At 50.6% G+C, this 5,516-nt stretch overlaps 1 protein-coding gene and 1 long non-coding RNA gene across 2 annotated transcripts in view; both read left to right on the forward strand.

Annotated features, from left to right (window-relative positions):
• The window catches only part of LOC116652997, a 20,951-nt gene extending 17,523 nt beyond the window's left edge, over nucleotides 1–3,428 (forward strand). Inside the window, exon 2 of the long non-coding RNA XR_004306310.1 lies at nucleotides 3,246–3,428. This is a non-coding gene — a long non-coding RNA (uncharacterized LOC116652997). The remainder of the gene's footprint in view (nucleotides 1–3,245) is intronic.
• Nucleotides 1–5,516, forward strand: part of LOC107310635 (feather keratin 2-like) — a 66,418-nt gene that overhangs the window by 40,140 nt on the left and 20,762 nt on the right. The window lies entirely within an intron of this gene.

Here is a 5,516-nt window from a genome sequence, read left to right on the forward strand (position 1 = left end):
ACGAGGTGAATAGGCCCAGGAGTTCTTGTTGTAACCTCCTTGACACGTCCGAGGTTCCTTCATGCGCGTCCCCTCGTATTCCCCCTAATCTGCCGCTTATAGATTCGTGTCCCTCATAGTGGCAAGAAGTGTCCGCCGAATGACGCAATCGCGCCCAGTAATGGTAGGAAAGGGGAAAAAATCTGAGCGCTCAGCGAACATGCAGTGAGCACTTTCCATGACGTAGAAAGATCAGCTTCATGAACCAAGGGAAAGGCGAGTCACGACCACCAGGAAGCAAATAGCCATGGCTGCAAGTGCATGTAGCATGACCATGAGCGTCGTTCCAGAGAAAGAAGAGGATTCAGAGAAGAGCGTGGTTGAGTGCGTTGGTTGGCGTCTTGAAGGGTGCAGGGGTTCTGCTGTCAGGGTGTGGTGCTATCGGAGCCTGCTTTGAGCAGGTTGGTGAGGCGGCGGCTCTCCCGCACTGTTTGAATGCAGCCCAGGGCCGCCCCAGAAGCCAGAAGCCGGCCGAGGAAGATGACAGCTCTCGCTTGGGCACGCGGAAGAGGGCGGCTGCACCACGGCAGAGCTGCAATTTAAGGAGGATCCGCGGAGCTGTTCTGGGGGATAGGAGCTGACGGATGGGTCCCGCAGGGTGTACCATCCACGGTGGTAAAGGTCGGATGACGACTGGGATGATCCCGAGCACTGCTGACACAGGGCTCGTTGCAGCTGTTTAGCCTATCGCGGTGTGCCCGGTCCGCAGGGGCGGCAGCAGGTCCGTTAGTCGAGGACATCAGTGCTGGGGGTGGAGGGTCCTGAAGAAGAAGGTGGTTGGGTGAGCTGCCGTAGGGATGGTAGCTGTACGCTGGAGCGCTGGTCGGCTGTAGGAGGGGTTGGAGTTAGCTAGGTGGGCACCGCCAGACCATTGGGGCCAATTACAGCTGGAGTCCAGAAACAGGACCTCACGCGGGGTCGCTGCACAGGAGACACGTCAGCATCCACTGTAGTTGGCTATGCCAAGAGGAGGAGGTAAGCCGTGTCAAAAGGAAGTAACACAGCAGACAGTTTGTCGCAGGAATCAGAGCGAGTGTAAATGTCTATGGACCAGCTCTGTAAAATCGCTGGTGCTGGGTGTGTGAGTGCCAACCATGGTGGCTTGGGTAGAGAGTCATCTGCCCGGTGTGTCGGCATGTGCAGCATAATGCGTGTGCGACTGAGCCCGCTGCTGCAGTGCCAATGAGTTTGACCAGTATTCAATGAGCCGGGTATGGCGTTTGAAGTGTGTCATATCCACAACGGCTCCAATTTTGCTCAACTTGCCTTCTCATGCTGGGTGGGGGGGGGGGGGGGGGGGGTGGGGGGGGTGTTTCCTCTTGACGCCTGTCGGCGCTGTTTCAAGGGGATGGTAATTTCAGTCAGTGCATGCAGAAGTGTGTAGACCCTGTTTTGTCTATCATGGATGTCTGAGTTCGACGCGTGGCTTTTCTCTGCGGCGTGTTGTGTTCTCTATGCAAGTATCTTTCGTTCATCCGTGCGTACCGCATCTCCTCCGAGAGTGTCCTTATCAGTAAAGCTTCTTCTTCAGCGTCTCTACCGCGGAGACGCTCGCCGCTGTTTTTATCGCCTCTTGATCCTCTCTCAAATCTCTATTCACCATCTAGACTCCCTGCAACTGGGTAAGATTTCCACTACAACCACTAACGTGGACTTCACATACCCTAGTGGAACAGTAAGGTGTTGGACAAGGGAGGAGCGTCAACCCAGCAAAACTAGCACATAACTGTAAATTTCGAAAATGATTAGTTCCCACGCAACTTAATTGTGGTTGGGACCCACGATTCTTGTCTGCTACTTAACATTCGGTAAGGCAAGCTCTGGGAATTTCATGCATTGGCTGTTGTTTTTGCAACACAGCACTTCTGCTGCACACCATCTATCGCCATATCTGAGCTGACTCGCCTCGATCGCCCAACGTGCCTTACTCCCTTTCACCATGAGATACTATTATCACCACGCCCAATCTGTTTGTCTTCTGTGGAAGTTGTGCTGACGCAAGCTGGACATCTCCATTACCCCCTTTTCCGTGCCACCTCAAAGGCTCAACCTTAAGGGGCCAGGTCCTCTGGCGTTAAGCCTTCTACTGCGTGTTTTGGCTGTGGTTTCAGCTCAGTCCATCCATGGGGAATTGTAGCTGATGGAGCTGAGGAGCACCTGTCTGTGTGAGCAGGCCCCGCAGCTCCTCTCTTGGTGCTCGTGGAGTGAGAATGGCATAGTCGAGAGCGCGCGAGCTGGAGGACGAGGAGTGTTGCATGGTTCACTGGAAGGTCTGATAGCTTAGGCGCTTGATTGCAATCGTGTTGAGTGAAGCGTCAAGGAAGAAGCATTATTTCTCTGTATTCGGCTATGATAGTTATCAAGAAAGGAACTGGAGTTCCATAGAGAAAGGAAAAGATAGCATAACTTGGTGGAGTTCAAATGACAGGTCCCTGGTTCACAATGACTCAGTGGTGGGCCTATCAGCCCAGAGAAAGGATAATGGTTCAGAAGTTCTCCAACCTTCACACGCTCCATGCTAAACTAATGGTATCATTTGACCATGCCATACTCAGCCCAGAATCTGACGCTCTGTATGTGGTTGGACAGGTGGAGATGATGGGCCCATGAAAGCACTTGTCTGAAAGGCTAGGCCAGAACCTTGTGATGGGGTCCCCAGGTGGTGCTAGCAGGTAGGTTAACTCACGACTTACCCATGGTCGGACTTTATGGATCCCGTCTCATGCCTGGCGAGCTATCATTGTATGAGTAATGTTACACGTCATGCGCGTGGGTGCTGTTGTCTTCCGAAACTCTGCCCTTTTTGCCATCCTATTCTAAAATGCAGGACTTGAATGCGTACAGATCAACAAGACTGTAGATGTTAATTACCGAGAGCAGTCTGACTCCCTCTGGATTCTCTCAGGATTAGGGAGGCCTGAAGAAGAGGGATGTGGATCTGCAGCTGATTGCAGAACTGCCGCCGGATCATTTGAGGATTGGAAGAGTAAAGAGACTTAAAAGCAGCTCTTCCAAAAGAAGATCGCAGTTTCTGGTTTGATGTCAGTTGGCCTGAGTCAGCAAGTGGTGCCTGACCCCAGAAGTGCTCGAGCATTCCCATTTGATATGGGCCCACCGCGAGGATGTCCCACTTCTTTAATGTGCGCTCCAGCTTTCATCTCAAAATTTTAGTGTTGCCACTCATGGGTTGTGTGTTCTCCTTCCAGGAACTCTGCCATTTCACGTCCTTCTCTTGAGGTCGTGTCCTGTTGACAGCAGCGGCACCTTTCAAGTGAGAATATTGGAGGCCAAAGGTGCCACGTTGCACCTTCATGTCATGGCACGCGGAAGTAGTGGCCAACGCTCAGTAAAGGAGCAGTGTTGTCAGTGAGGTCATTGCTTGGCACACATGCACTGTTGCTTTGTGTCTTTGTTGTTAGAGGTGTTTCCAGTTCCAAGCATCTCTGGAAGCCTGATTTGGGCATTCTTATTATTGTGGTTCACAGATCCCAATGGCAGTTTATTTGATGAGGAGATTACCCATGTTGTTCACCACAGGAACCTTTTGTGTGTCATTTCCATGAACTTCATCCAAGTTCTTCATACTGTATTTCATGAAATTCATCTGGAGAAAATGTTGAGAACTTACCTTGAGAAATACGTGATATGCTGGGTGAAGCTTTGGGTCAGAAAAGCAGCTCAATGACTTCCATTAGATGTGGTTATTCATCCAGGCCAGTGAGGTATGGGATTCTCCTGAGCTCCTTTTTTGGGTCTGCCCTCTTCCATGTTGTTCTAAGTGATCTGGATACAGGACTCAAATGTGTACAAAATAAGAAGTTTGTGAATGATACTGACTAGGGATGAACAGTTGGCTCTCAGTATTAGGGGGCCTTGGAGAGATCTCTAGAGTAATGTGAGGGCGGGGCCATCACCAGTGGCATGAAGTTGAATGAGAGCAAGAGCTTGATTCTGATCCTGTAATGGGTATACCAGGGAGATATCTGAGTATTTGGAAATGAGAGACTTAAGAGCAGCCCAACAGAAGAACATAGTGAGGTTCTGGTTGATGTCTAGTTAGGTCTGAGTCAACAGTGTGTCGTGGCAACCAAAATGACTGACTGTATCATGAGCTGCACTGAGATGAGAATTGCTAGTTGAAGAGAGTCGGGTTGTCCCACTCTGCTCTGTGCTGGTGCGGCCTCACCCCAAGTGTTCTGCTCAGCTTTGGCTTCAGCGGTACAGGACAAGGGGAAGGATGGCCCTACATAGCATCTACACGGGCTGTATAGCAGGGCTGCAGCCAATGGATGAAGTTCAACAAGACCAAGTGTCTGGTTCTGCACTTTGGCCACAGCACCCCCAGGCAATGCTGCAGGCTTGGGGCAGATTGGATGGAAGACTGCATAGAGGAAACTTACCTGGGTGTATTGGATGTTGCTCGACTGAACTTGAGACAGCAGCGTGGGCAAATTACCTAGAAGGCATCATGTCTTATATCAGAACTAGCATTGGCAGCAGGTGCAGAAAGACATCATCCACCCTGATGAGGCTGCACCTTGAGTGCTGTGTCCAATTTTGGGCCCCTCAGTGCAAGAAAGTCTTTGAGGCCCTGGAGCGTGTTCAAAGAAGGGCAAAAAAGCTGGTGAGGGGTCTGGAGCACAGGGCTTATGAGGAGAGTCTGAAGGAGCTGGGATGGTTCAGTGTGGGGAAGAGGAGGCTCAGGGGAGACCTCATTGCTCTCTGTAACTACCCAAAGGGAGGTTCTTGTGATCTGGGAATCGGCCTGTTCTCTATTGGTGATAGGACTAGAGGGAATGGCTTCAAGCAGCGCCAGGGTAGGTTCAGTCTGGGTTCTAGGAAATATTAGTTCTCTGAAAGAGTGGTCAGGCAGTGGAATGGGCTGCCCAGGGATGTGGAGGAGTCACTGACCCTGGATGTTTTGTTGAGGGACGTGGTTTAGTGACATCTGTTGGTCATAGGTTGGACTGGGTGATGCTGTGGGTCTTTTCCAACCCTGGTGATTCTATGATTCTATGACTGTATGTGATCAGATAAACGCTATATACTCGCCAACAGTGCTATTGCTAGAAAAATGTATGAGGCAGGAGTTTTGGGATCCTTTTGGACCCAAGGCGTTCATTTATAGAGCCCTGTAAGTCTACTGGGCGAAGTGGAAAGAATATTAAGCATAGGAATGAAGAGGAGGACTCTGAGGCTGGCATGCATGAGATATTTATTGAAAGAAATGCATATAAAGGAAGGATCCACTTGGTGATCACCAGTGAAAGGAGCAAAATTTCAAGTGCAAAAAAAGAAGAAAGTTGAAGTGGTCAATTTTCCAGACAGCATGGTCTGACAATGCTCCCTACTTCAATGTTTTGTGCCATGAGCAGAGTAGCCATGGCTGCTGATGCCGTGTGCCATCAGTGACACAGAGGAGCGTGGTGAGTGCGTGGTTTGCCTTGCAGGGTGCAGGTGGTTGCTGTCAGGGTGTG

Source organism: Coturnix japonica, chromosome 2, assembly GCF_001577835.2.
Source record: "Coturnix japonica isolate 7356 chromosome 2, Coturnix japonica 2.1, whole genome shotgun sequence".
In the NCBI taxonomy this organism is placed as follows: domain Eukaryota; kingdom Metazoa; phylum Chordata; class Aves; order Galliformes; family Phasianidae; genus Coturnix; species Coturnix japonica.